Raw genomic sequence first — 14,630 nt, 5'->3', positions numbered from 1 at the left:
TTTCAGAAACTTTTCTCCTATTCAATAAACTTTGTCATAGGAAAAAAAAAAAAACTTTAGCAAACTGTTCTCTTCATCTTATACATGCAGATGAACAGCTTATTTCGATTTAATTTTCATTGGCAGCTTTCCTATGGCTTATATTTTCTCTATATGTGGGCAGGGACTCTGATTTAATATCATCATAAATCTCCTTATACTGTAGTACAAACAGTGGACAGAGTGATAACAGAATATATAAAATCCTTGGCCAATAATTAAATAGTAAGACGTTTTTAAAATATGTGTACGGATAGCTAGGTGGTGTCCTAGATAGAACACTGGGCCTGACTGGAGTCAGGAAGACCCAAGTTCAAATCTGACTCCATACACTTACTCTCTATGTGATACTGGGCAAATCACTTAATCTGTCTGCTTCAGTTTCCTCATCTGCAAAATCAGGATAACAGCTCCTTACCTCTCAGGATTGTTGTGAGGATCAAGTGAGATTATAATTGTAAAGCGCTTAGCACAGTATCTGGCACATGGTAAGCAATGCAGAAACAGTTTTTGATGATGTATTTTAACAGCTATTACGACTACTAATGTTTACATTGGACTACCCTAAAACTCTGTGAAGCAATAATGCCACAGTTCTATTTGGATTTCAGTCACAAAGGAGACTTACAAGTTTTTCATCTACAAATCACAATAGGTGTATTTTTATCAACAGGTTGTTGTGTTTGTCCTTTGTTTTCAAAGAGGTCCATGGCATCAGGGAAATGATGACATGACTTGCAGTTGACTTTGATTTGACTGAGTGATGCAATGGGAGACCCTGACCCTTTTAGGCTAAGGCCTTTTCACATGAGGTAACTCCCATTCAATGAATAGTCAGGCCTCTTTAAGAAGTGAGTCAAGGGATGGCTCCTTTAATTAGAAAAAAAGAAAAAAAATCATGCTGGGAGGGGAAGACCCTCAGGGTTGTGGTTCCAAAGAGAAACTGTTACCATTGACTTTCAACTCTAAGCCAGGACAGCCCAAAACACAGTCATTAAATGCAGCTTGGGCTATGGTGGTTCACTCTAAGAGCTTCAGAGGTCTCCCATTGCATCCTGGTTCATCTCCAGTCATCCTGATGAACATCTTGACACTGGACCCAGATGGCTCAGAGGAGAACATGAGGCTGGTGACATTGCACAGCCCCTCCTTCATTCAAATCAAAGTCAATTGCAAGTCATATCACTTCCCTAATGCCTTGGTCCTCTTCAAAAACGAAGGACAAACACAACCTGTAAGTAGACCAAGCTAGTTGAGTAACTCAGCTCATCCTCTTCTCCCTGTCCTCCGGTCCAAAGGAAGGTAAATTTTGATGGCCAGAAGCTTCCCACTTCATTTGGGGTTTACTGGATAATTTTTTTTTTCTTTCTTCCTTCCTTCTTATACAAAACCTTAAATTCAGTTCACTCTGAAGCTCACAGATTCTTTCTCACAAGTTTCTCTTGAGAACAGTAACTCTGGAGGGTCTGTCCCTCCTAGTTTGTTTTTTCTTTTTTATCAACAAAAGTTTATCTGACCACCTATGTTATGCAAACACCCCTGTCCTTGGTGCTTATAATCAACTTAGGGGTAAAAAGGAAAATACACAAAAGGCTAAGCAATATCAAAATGAGAATACCCAACTATTAGATCTCAGTGACAGTGCTAAGCAACGGAAGAGCCCTCCTGATCTCTGCAATGCTTGAGAACTGGTAAACAACTTAGAGAGACAGGAGCTCAAATTGTTGAAAACAGGCTATGGAGAGACTTGGCTGCCCTCTAGTGGACAAAATAAGTCATGGGACATAAGAGGTGGTAGGAACATCAATAAACCCTCCTCATTTTGGATAAGGAAACTAAAGGTGAAGTGCCCATGGCCCAGAATCACATGGCTAGTTAGCATTTGAAGGGAGATTTTAATGGAGGTCCCACGTCTCTTGCACTATGCAGTACTCCATGTTGCTTCTCTAAGTCCTCAGATATAAATGATTCTTAGAATGTTCAAGTTCACCTTCAGCAAACTAAGTCAAGGAGAATGGAATCAGAGCTGCAGAGCTGGAAGAAACCTCAGAGGTCATCTAATTTCACCTTTTTTATTTTACAGATGAGGAAATTGAGGCTCAGGGAAGCTAGAACTTGCTCAAAGTCATACGGGTAGTAAGCAAAGGCTGAATCTGAACCCAGATCAAACTCCAGCTTGTGTTCTTTCCAATATCCCCCGCTACCTCCATTGTTGGAAGTCACATAGGGATTAATTAGCAAAGCCAGGATTCAAACCCAAGTCCTCTGACTTCAAATCCTGTGTTCTTCCCACAGTCAAACCCAGACTCCATTATCTAGTCCTTGAGTTGTTGCCTGAAATGCTGTTCTTTTTTAAAGCAGAATTTCTGGGGCTAGAAATATGAGATTAAAGGCGTGTGATTAACCACAGTTCAAGGAGACAGGCAGAATTCCAGTCCCTATAATCAATCCTCCAATCATGGTTTGTCTCCACACAGCCAAACACCCCTTCACCATTATAGCCTAATACCACCTCCCCCATTCCTAGTATCCAACCTTCTGATTTTAAGTCTGAAGTCAGCCCCCTCAGTCCAGTTTTAATTAATTTAACCCCTACTAGGATACCTATAGCTACAGCTCTGAAGGTACCATTGGGAAATTCCATCTCCTTTCCCCACCAGCATACCCACTAAGGGAAAAAAATACTGATGGGGTACCTAACTGGAAAGTGGATACATAAATATAATACATATCTTGTTCCTTCAAGAAACTTATTCTAAAGTTTGAGAGAGAAATTTAGTATACTTTTTATAAACTATTAATAAAAATGCAAGACAGTGATCAAAGGCTAACACCCATTGGTACAGACTGGAAATTTCTTTTCTGTATACTGTACAACTGGATGATATAACAGAAAAAGTTCTGGCATTCAGGAAACCTGAATTCTAGTTGTGACTCTGCTACTTAATTATCTGTGTAACCCTCAAATCAATTTTATGTCTCTGAACCTCAGTTTCCTCATCTGTTCCAAGAAAGAACTAGACGTTTATCTTTGTGTCCTTAAATAGTCAACACAGCCATGATGTCATAGATGTGGGCATTTCCTTCACCTGGGAGAACTGCAAGCTACCAATACCTTCCTATCTGGTGTAGTTCATATCTTTGCATAAATCTTCCACAGAGATAGACTTACTGGTTGAAGAGAAGCCTGGTTCCAATGCCTTCTGCCTTAGTCAGACTACATTTAGTCTCCAACCATATATGTCTGTAATGATGTATTTTACAGCATTATTGTCTATATTTAAACAAAGTAGCCTATTATACCCATTCCATTGCCCTGTGGGTCACCAGTAATTTTACTTTTTCAGAGAAAGTGATGCTTCTTCTATGTTTTAAAATTGTATAGAAGCACTGATGGAAGACTATGTTGAAAAGATGGGCTTTTGTTCAAGAGAACAGTTTATGATTATCCAAAGTGCTATGTAATTCCTGAAATGCAATCTAGCCCACTCTCCTATTTAGTTCTGGGTCCAGATCACTGTCCATATGTATTTGTTTGCACAATATGTGCACTAATCTCCTCTAGGTCTAAAAGTCTATGATCCTGGTGCTCATGGATTGCAGAGACCATTTTCTTTAGTTCCCACGGACTGCTCCTGCTGTGAAACCTGTGAGTCTCCATTGAATCATATTCTCTATTTCACATGTTAATAGATGTAAACTTGTGCTGAGGATAGCTCTTACATTAAACAAATCTGAAGTGGTTTTTAATCATGTTTAGAGAGAAGCTCCAAGGACATGCATTGCCAACTAATTCCAGTTTTTGCAAAAAGTAGTCATAATAGAGTTGCTGACCCAACAGAAAGTCCTTCTTAACTGACCTTGGGAGGCATCACCAACGAGCAACACAGTAAATAACACCACTAGTAAATCAATATAATCTCCAAAGTCTCCTCCAGCTCTAAATCCTATGATCCTATGCACTAAGCTCTGCCTACGTACTGTCTCCTAGTGTCAAGGCAATAAGGCATAGCAGGTAGAAGGTGGACGCTATATTAAATGTGATATTAATTCCTTCAAGTTAGGAAGATGTGGGTTTGAATTCCCTCCACCCCCATCCCCAGGATTCATTAACTTTGTAAACCACAGGTTAAGTCTGGGCCTCAGTTTTCTCAGCAAAATGGGTAAAATATCTGTGGTACCTACCTCACAGGAATGTTGTGAGGTTCAAATGAAATAAGTAAAGACTTCACATACTCTACAAAAAATATTCAAATATCAACGAGTTTTATGTGGGCTTTGCCAACAAGGATGGGGGAAGACACCAAAGGGGGAAAAAGGCTTATGCCTTGGAGGGCTTTAAAATACAAATGATGAAGAATGAACACAGATAAGAAAGATGGAAGTATATTACCAGGCAGCATATTAATATGTGCAACACACTATCAAGGTAGTGTGGCAGGGTGGCAGGAGAACTGAGCTTACAATTAGGCAACTCCCTACTTAGTAGTAATATTGATGGGGTGCTTAGGTGCCTCTGCTTGAACACCAGTTTGTAAAATCACATTTCTCCCTAGCCTTAAAACACCGTCTCAGGCAGTTTCTCTCTAGCTCAAGTTCTGTATGCCCTAACAAAATACTTATCTCTCTTCCTGTTAGAGTGGTCAGCTGCACTTACAGAATTTTGTAGTCTGACCCAACTATGTACTGGCTGAAGGAGTTGTGTATGGGTACCTATCTATCATATATATCCTAGACTCAGTCATATGTATACTCCCTAGCTCATTATACACATCTGTATACCGTGTTAGCTTGGAACATAAGTTTATTCCCAATATCTATCTTGTCTAACAAACCACTGATGGGGACCGCCTGAGTTTTCCTAGTTAGCCCTGACCTCTAGCTGACTTAAGAGACATTTCAAGACTAAAAATACAACTCCATGCAGCCCCCCTTGGGCTATTTCCCAGTGAATTCTGGGCAAAGCACCTGTACAGTAGATATTAAAAGTATATGATCCTTTAAGAACTGACCACTCCTTAACTCCTCCCTAATCCTGCCCTGCCTCACCTAATCAGCATAACTGGCATATGTTTTACTGTGAAATATCATATAAAAACTTCGAATGTACCCCTTGAAGGTTGCAGGTTCCCTAAGAACTCTTGCCCACTGTAAAGCGTAACAATAAACGTTTACCACCATGACTCAAAGAATGCTTGAGCCTGTGAATTCTTTCCAGACTGCCCACCCAGGGACTCTGGTTATTAGGGTTCCTGGACTTCCCCACCCCTGTCAATACGATCTTTAAAAGAAATTATTCATTTTGTTAAATATTTCCCAATTACATAAAAATATTTTTGGTAAAAATTCATTTTTAAAAACTACAAGTTCCAAATTCTCTCCCTGCCTGCCCCACTTGAGAAAACAAGCAATATGACATTGGTTATCCATGTGAAGTTATGAAAAACATATTTTCATATTAGCCATATTGTAAAAGAAAACACACACACACACACCACTCCAAAAAAATTAAATTAAGTTAAAAAAAATATACTTCGGGGTAGCTAGGTGGTGCAGTGAATAGATCAAAGGGCCTGGAGTCAGGAGGACCTGAGTTCAAGTCTGACCTCAGACACTTAACACAAAACTAGCTGCATGACCTTGGGCAAGTCACTTAACCCCCATTACCCTGCCTTCTCCCTCCAAAAAAGAAGCAAAAGTTAAAAAAGTATATTTTAAACTGTACCCGGAGTTAATCAGTTCTCTTTCTAGAGGTAGCATGTTTTCATCATGGATCCTTTGCAAGTGTCTTGGATCATGGTCTTCATCAGAGTAGATAAATCTTTTACAATTGATCTACCATTGATCATTGTTACAATATTAGTAGCAATATGACCTTGGGTAAGTCAATCCATCTCCCTTAGCCTTGGTTTCCCAGTCTGTAAAACTGGGAAAATAATCCTTGTTATACCAATTTCACATTGTAGAGAGGCTCAAATCAATCAACCAATAATGTATTAAGACATTATGTGCCAGGAAGAGGCAGCTAGTTGGTGAAGTAGATAAGACTTCTGGCCCTGGATTTAGGAAGACTCATTTCTCCAGTTCAAATCTGGCCTCAGACACTTAATAGCTGTGACCCTGGGCAAGTCATTTAATCCTGTTCCTCTTAGTGTACTCACCTTGTAGAATGAGCTGAAGAAGGAAATGGCAAACCACTCCAGTATCTTTGCCAAGAAAACCCAAAATGGGGTCAAAAAGAGTTGCATGTGACTGAAAATGACTGAACAACAACAAATGTGTGAGGCACTGTGCTAGGTGCTGGGGATTCAAAAAGGGGCAAAGATGGTCCTTGCCCTCAAGGACCTTACATTTTAATGGGGAAGAAAATATGCATACAAATATATACAAAGTAAGCCATATACAGGATAAATAGGAGATAATTAAAGGAGGGAAGGAACTGCAATTAAGAGGGGTTGGAAAAGGTTTCCTGTGTAGAAGATTGGATTTTAGTTGGGACTTAAAGGAAGCCAAGAAAGTCAGTAATCATAATGGAGGAGGGAGAGTATTTCAGGAATGGGAGACAACCACAGAGAATGCTTGGAGCTGAGAGATGGATTTCTTGTTTGTAAAACAACCAGGAAGTCAGTGTCACTGTAGCAGCAAGCACCCCAGTGTCCCCAAGGTGCCTGCTCACACAGGTTCTTGGATCTGCTTTGTTAAAGGAAAGCAACTCAAAATGGGTTAACAAGCTTACTTTAATCAGTCAGACATATATCGTTTACCTTGTTCAGGAGAAAAGGTCAGCACCCTGAACCTCAAAGTATACAGGCATAATTATCAAGACAGAAACATCAAGTAGACAGATTTCTAAACTGTCCAACCATTACATCCATACCCAGTCAACATCTGGGTTTCAACATTCTGGGTTTTTCAAAGCCGGGGGACTCTCAACAACGGCTTCCCAGAATTCAGATCAAATCACAGAACACTTCTCAAAGTGAGTCCCAAAACAAAGCTACACATCAGGGCTTATACAGCCTTCTCTTGGCTCAGAGAATGTAACAACCTTTTGGACCCACTGGCCAATCAAAAAGTATCAACTGAAAAACAAGCATCCCACCCCAGTCTCCAGGTGCACTTTAGCCTAGGGGCAGGGAAGATCTTTAAATTTGCATTTCCATTACAGTCACTTAGCAGCTTCTGAATTTCCCCATCATTTTCATCAAACCAATCTTGATGTTTGTATATGTTCTGGCCCAGATAGTTAATGTAGTGCTGTATACCAAATCTCACTCTCACATCATGTCTCTTCCTACAATGACACCTTTAATGAGGATGAATAAATTATTTAACTTGAAAATGCTTCAAGCTTGGGGGGCGGCTAGGTGGTGCAGTGAGTGCACCAGCCCAGAGTCAGGAGGACCCAAGCAAGTTGGGTTCTGACCTCAGACACTTAACACACACACACACACACACACACACACACACACACACACACACACAATTAGCCGTGTAACCTTGGGCAAGTTACTTAACCCCAATTGCCCTCCAAAAGGAAAAAAAAAAAGAAAAAAGAAAATGCCACAAGCCAAAACTAAAAGTGGAGGGAGAATTGGTGCACAACTTTTTGTTCACAGATGATTGTGCATTCAATTCTGCCTCTGAAACTGAGATGCAGCAAGAGTATGGATCGATTCTCTGCTACTTGTACTAATTTTGGCTTGACAATTAACACCAAGAAAACAGAAATTCTCCACCAGCCAGCACTACACCATCTATATGTGGAATCAGTGCTTACAACAAATAAATTAATTTTGAATGCTGTGGATACTTTGGTAGTATACTTTTCAGGGATGTCTACATAGATAATTGCCAGAGCTAGTTCAGTGTTCAGGAGACTCTGGAGGAAAGTGTAGGAGGGAAGAGGTATTAGACTGACTACCAAACTGAAGGTCTACAGAGCCACTGTGCTGATTTCATGTTGCATGCCTATAAAACCTGAATAGCATACCAGCAACATGACAGGAAACTGAATTGCTTCCATTTGAATTGTATTAGGATGATTCTGAAGATCACCCAGCAAGACAAGGTACTGGAGCCTGATGTCCTTTCTTGAGCTGAACTGCCAAGCATTCAAACTCTACTGCAGAGAGTGCAACTCTGATGGGTTGGCCACATTGCTTAAATGCCAAATATATGTTTGCCTAAAAGACTATTTTACAGAGAACTCACACACAGCAAGCCATCACATGGAGGTGATACAAGGACACTCTCAATGTTTCTCTGAAGAACTTTGGTACTGATTATTAGACATGAGACACTGTTATAGGACCACCCAGCATGGCCCGGTCTCAACAAGTAAGATGCTATGCTCTATGAGCAAAGCAGAATTTCAGTAGCTCAAAAGAAATTTGAGATGCACAAATTTAGAGACATTTCCTCTCCAAGTACTCCTTCGGACTATTTGTGCCCAACCTGGGTAGAGCCTTCCAAACTCGTACTGGTCTGACCAGTCACAGTAGGACACACTGTACCTGGACCCTAACATAGTGATGTTACTTTGGTCTTCTCTGAGCATGAAGGACAAACACCTCAAGTGGAGGTTAGGTTATGAAGGACTTTGAATACCAAATAGAGTATTTTATATTTGTTCCTGGAGGTAAAAGGAAGCCACTGGAGTTTATTGAGTAGTGAGGTGACAAGATCGGACCTCTGCTTTAGGAAAAATCACTTTAGTGACTGAATGGAGAACAGACTGGAGTAGGGATAGACCTTTGGGCAGGTAGACCCTCCAGGAGGCTGCGCCTGCTGTTTAGGTGTGAGAAAATGAGGGCCTGCACAAGAGAAGTGGGAGCCACAGAGCAGAGAATAGGGCATTTTCTACAGATGTTGCAAAGATGAAATAGACAGCCCTTGGCATCAGACTGGATGGGGCAGGGGTAGGGGGTGGAGACAACAATGGGGTGAGAATGAGGAATCCTTTATGATTCCTAGGTTGTGAGCCTAAGGGATTGGGAAGATGATGCTGCCCTCTATAGTAATAGGGAAAAGTAGGAGGGAGGGAGCGAGGGATTAGGGGGAAAGATACTGAATTCAATTTTACACATATTGAATTTAAGATTTTTATCGGACATCCAGTTCAAGATGTCAGAAAGGCAGTTGAAGATGCAAGATTAGAGGTCAGCAGAGAATGGGGCAGGATAGGTAGATTTGAGAATCATCAGTATAGAGATGCTAATTATAGTCAGGGGAACTGATGAGATCACCAAGTGAAGTAGTATAGAGGGAGAAGAGAAGAGGCCTAGGATAGAACCCTGAGAGACACCTATGATTAGATAGCATGATCTGAAAGAGGATTCAGCAAAGAAGACAGAGAAGGAGCAGTCAGTAGGAGGAGAACCAGGACACAGTAGTATCCTGAGCTAATGGATGTGAATATGCTTTAATATTATGTACATATGAAATGTTATCCTTTCAGGACTGTTGTTTGTCGTTCATTTCTGTAGAGGATCAATGACATCATAGGTGAAATTTTTACTAGTATGAAACGAATCTAAGTGAAGCAGAATTGTACAAAGTCATCAGCCTTACTCTCTCTTTCTGAGTCACTGAAGTCCAGTGGTAGGACAAAAGTCAAGATGACTGATGGCGCAGGATGCAGTGGATGACCTCAGCATCTTCAATGTCTAACCAAGCTCTAAGAACTACACAGCACCTGCTTCAGCCACCTTCATGGCTGTTGGAACAAATTGTTCTCATTCATCCGTTCCACCAGAGGAAGTCCTCACATGCTTGGGGTAGACACTCCCCTAACTCACCAATGGGTTTGAAGCCTGTCATTTAGCCTCAGTCTGGCTTAGTCCATCTGCCAATATAGTTTACTGGGGTGTGGCTACTGTGCATGCTACTGCTTTCTTGGAGCCATAAGATGAGAGGCCACAGGTAAGACCTAGGAGAATCAGGCGCTCACCAAAGGTGGATGAGCAGCCCTGAAAAGGGCTTGGCAAGCCCTTGTACCAGAGGTGCTAGTCCTCCTGAACACTCCATACACCTGGAAGGAGCCTCAGACCCCCCCCAAGGGGTCTGTGGATAGATTTCAGGAGGTCCATGAATTTGAACGGGAAAAAATTACATCTCCATTTCAATAAAATTTTTATACTTAAATGTATTCTATGCATTTAAATATTCTAAGAACAGGTGTACAGGTTTCAGCAGACTCCCAAAGGTATCCATGACACAAAAAAAGGTTAAGAATCTCTGACAGAGTGCAACTCCCTAATTTTACAAATAAGAAAACTGAGGCCTAAAAGTTTAAATGAGTTTTCTAATGTCACACTGATGGCTGGTAGCAGAGGTGTATCTGAACTCTCAACCAATTAGTATAAAAGTGAGCTATGTCCAGTCACTTGCCAGGTCCTGTCAATTCTGTCTCTGCTATATCTCCCCTTTTCATGTTCTTTTTGCTTCCTCTGCAACCATTTAAAGTCATCTTTTCTTGCCTAAATCATTGGGAAAGTCTCTTAATGAGTATATCTGCCTCCAGTTTATCCCAATATCTAATCTATCCTTTATACTGAATAATCTTCCCAAAAGGAGGCAGCCTCAGTGGCAAGAAGTTCTGGGTTCAAGCTGTACATACCTTCTGGGGGCTCTAATAAGACTCAAGTTGTACTGCAAATTCTCATAATGAGCTCCCTAAACCACAAAACTACAATTCTGGACCAAAAATATTTCCAAACTGCACTGCCCTAACTCTTTATTTCACAAACTTTTAGTGACTCTATGTTCCCTACAAAATAAAATATAAACTAATGCTGTTATTCAAGATCTGCTACAAAGGTCCATCCTTTGTCTTCAGCCTTATAATTCCATACCCACATATTTAGAGCTCTAGTCACACTAAATTACTTTCTATCCCAGTTCTCGTCAGGTTCCATTCCACAATCACCTCCTACTGTTGAAATCCCTACTTTCTGTCAAAAGTCCAATTTAGTCTTTTCTTCCCTTCCCCAAAGTGACAGCAGGGCTTTTCTTATATTGGTGTTGTGAAAGACCTTAGAAACAATCTAGCCGAACCCTTCCATTTAGCAAATGAAAAACCTAAAACAAAGAAGAAAGCAACTTGTTCAATATCCCACAGTCAGTGTCAAGCACATGGGAGGTCCTGATTCAGTGCCCGCTAATCTAACCCACTGCCTGGAACTAAGTAGGCAATTGGCATTTTGGTTGAATTGCATTCAAAACTATTATAATAATCGTGGCCCACATTTCTATAAATGTTTCAGGCATGGGTTCTTTTTGAATAACTTTTTGATGTCTTTTATTTTTCACATCACCATAGTTTTCCCCAGTATCTTTTTTCCTCCTGCTTGCAGAAAGCCACCTTATATGACAAATGGTTTATTTTTGAAGAAAAAAAAGAGAGAAAAATCAGTCTATGCGTAGAAAAAGTCTGAAAATATGTGCTGTATCTACAACCTGTGGCCCTTCCACCTCTGCAAGAGGTTGGGTTGGGAGTGATCTCTTCTTTTGAGGTATAGAGCATGTTTTCTCAACCCGGGGTCCGGGAACTCTTTTTGTTGTTGTGGTTGTCTTAATATGCTGATAACTAATTCAACATAACTGATTTCCTTAGCGGTCCAGTGGGCTTTATTTTATGCATTTAAAATACACCATTCTGAGAAGAGGCCCATTAGTCTCAGCAGACTACCCAAGGGGTCTATGACACAAAAAGGCTATGAATGCCCTCGGACTACGATGTGAGGTGGGTAGCCAGTACGAACGTTACCCCACTTTTACATGACAAAAGAACTTACCCAGGGCCCCACGGCGTGCTCGGCTGAAGGGTGTTTTATGGTCGAGAGCAGCTCTCACCGCCTTCCCCGGAGAGTGCCAACAGTGCTGTACTCGGGGGACAAATCCCAGCACTGAACTAACTGGCAGAACGACCTCGGCGCTCAATCTCTGCGGGTCTGTTTCCCCAACTGTAGTACGAGGGGATGGAGCTACACGGCCCCGGAGGTCTCTTCCAGCTGCCACATTTTACGGAGGGGGAAACCGAGGCAGACAGACGCCCAGGAGGCCATTGGTTCCTAAAACTGAAGACTGGGGGGGAAACCAGCTGTCCCGGGGACTTCAGTCCCTCCGGCCCTTCCAGCCAAGACGGCCAAGTATGGACGAGGCCTAAGGGACGAGGGGCAAAAGCCGGGGCAGTAGGCCGCCGAGCCCAAACAAATTCACTCACTTCGACTTCGGTTACTTTACTTCCTCAGTTCTTACCAATAGAATCTCCCGCCGGCCGCTTCACCGGAAGTGAAGAAAAAGCTCCTCCGCCACGGAACCAATCACAGCAAGGGGCAGCAGAAAGGATTAGCGACGGAGCCTCGTGAGCAGATTTGGAGAACGAACTATTTCTGCCCCCTCGGGAGGGGTGCCAGAATGGAATCTTCTCTCCCCCCAACCCCCCCTCCCCCAGGGAAGCCGTGGTAGAACCCATCTCAGTAGTTCTGGAGATGCCGGCTTTGTTGCAGAGGGCTTGCAGTGGAACTTTAGGGGGACCTTCTGGACAGTGATTGAGACTTCTGTGGGGATTGCAGAGGGATTCCATGGAAGGGAAGATTTAAGGGAAAAGAGAACAGGAATGAGAGGGGAAAGGGGGTACCTTGGAGACCAAGAAAATGGAAAGAAGAGGCGTGGGGTTATGAACCAGAGTGCTTAGGAAAATGAGGTAGGTTGCTGAGGAGGCAGCATTAAGAGAAATGGGAAAAGAGGGAAAGAAAGAGTGGAGACTTAAGGGCAAAACACTCTGCCCAGTTCTGGGGCTACAAATATGAACTGCAGCCCTGCCCTCGAAGCGCTCACATTCTGATGGAACAAACGTGGAAGGTTTCAGCTCCAAGTCAGCGCAAAAGTCTCTTAGGGTGCAGCAACGAAGTAAATGTTGATGCCTCTCCTTTGATTTCATTTACACCGCTAATTATGACTTGTAATAATAATGATATCATTTATATGTCTTTAAGGTTTGAAAAATGCTATTTACAGTTACCTGATGCTACACATACTAACAGCTGGGTTATAAAGTATTTTACATCTGGTACATCGTTTGATCTTTGAAACAACCTTGTGAAGTAGATGCTATTATCCTAATTTTACAGATGAGGAAACGGGCTGAATGACTTGCACGGGATCACACATTTAATGAGTATCTGATGTAGGATTTGGGACCTCTCACCCCCCTCCCTCTTCTTCACTCCAGGTTCAGCATATGCCACTGAGCTATACCTTGTAGCAGGTGTAGGGAGATGAAAGAAAAAAGAGAAGTGGATAGTGTCAGGGAAGAGTGAACTACAATGGCATCATAGGAAGAGGGGGGGACTTAGGAGTGAAGTGGGCAAAAGGGCAGTTTGAGGCTAAATAGAGGAGTGGGGTATAGAGATGATCTAAGTTAAAAACAGGTTCAGAGACTAATAGGATCAATCAATAAATTTGTGACTGGCACCTAACACAAAACCTTAGCTTCTGTGCTAGGAGATGGAGTAACAAATATGAAAATGAAAAAAAAAAATGACTGCTCTTGAGGTGCTTATATTCTGTGGTGACACATATTAACAGATAAGTAAATACCAGTTATATACAAAAGAAGCATATTATTTGAAGGAGAGTAACTAACAAGTTAGGGATCAAGAAAATCCTCTTAAATAAACTGATGCTGAGTGAGGGGCTGCAGAATGAGGAGAACATTGCACACAATTACAGACATGTGTGATAACTGATTTTGATAGATTGGGCTCCCCTCAACAATGCAAGGGTTATTATAAGGCAGCTCCAAAGGACTCATGATGGAAAAGGCTATCCACATCCAGAGAAAGAATTAAGGAAGCTGAATGCAGATTGAAGCAAACTACTTTCTCTCTTTTTTTTGGTTTTGTTTCTTCTTTCTTGTTATTCATTCCATTGGTTATAATTCTTTACAACTTGACTAATGTTTAATGTGAAGGTATATGTAGAACCTATATAGGATTGCATACTGCCACGAGTGGAGGGGGAGGGGCAGGAGGGGAGAAAATTTAGAACTCAAAAACTTATGGAACTGAATGCTATAAACTAATAGTAAATAAATTAAAAAGAAAAGAAAATCCTCTTGAAGGAGGTAGCACTTTGGGGATGAACCTTTAAGGTAGCCAGGGGTTCAGTGAAGCTGAGGTGTGATGGGACAGCATTCCTGGCATTCAGGGCAACTTGTGCAAAGGTATGGAGGCGGGAATGGAATGCTGTGTGTTAGGAAGAACAAATTGGTCAGTTTGGCTGAAGCATAAAGAGTAATCAGTCTGGAAAAAGGGTGGAGCCAGATTGAAGGGTTTTACATGCCAAGTAGTAGTTTGTATGTTATCCTAAAGAAAGAGTTCTGAAACAAGAGGTATCCCTTGATTTCGTGAACTTGAATGGGGAAGAAGTTATGCCTTTATTTTCAGTAACTGAAATTTAGCATTTCTTTAAGTTATTTAAAAACATTTTAAGTAGGGGTCCATAAGCTCCACTATACTGCCAAAGGGGTCCATGAAGCAAAAAAAAAGTTAAGAACTCCTGTCCTAAAGACAAGTGGAGAGTCA

General features: G+C 41.6%; 1 protein-coding gene across 2 annotated transcripts in view; it reads right to left on the bottom strand.

Annotated features, from left to right (window-relative positions):
* Window positions 1–13,434, bottom strand: part of DDIAS (DNA damage induced apoptosis suppressor) — a 32,671-nt gene extending 19,237 nt beyond the window's left edge. The window contains exon 1 of one of the 2 annotated variants that reach the window (XM_069070953.1): window positions 11,838–13,434. The gene's annotated coding sequence lies outside the window, so the exon portion shown is untranslated. The remainder of the gene's footprint in view (window positions 1–11,837) is intronic. The other variant, XM_069070952.1, reaches the window with a different exon arrangement.
* Window positions 13,435–14,630: the final 1,196 nt, after the last annotated feature.

This window comes from Petaurus breviceps, unplaced genomic scaffold (genome assembly GCF_028583685.1).
Source record: "Petaurus breviceps papuanus isolate PSGF00001 unplaced genomic scaffold, PetGlider_PUasm1.0 90823, whole genome shotgun sequence".
Lineage (NCBI taxonomy): Eukaryota > Metazoa > Chordata > Mammalia > Diprotodontia > Petauridae > Petaurus > Petaurus breviceps.
Note: the sequence above shows the minus strand (reverse complement) of the source record. Positions and strands in the feature narration are given on the sequence as shown.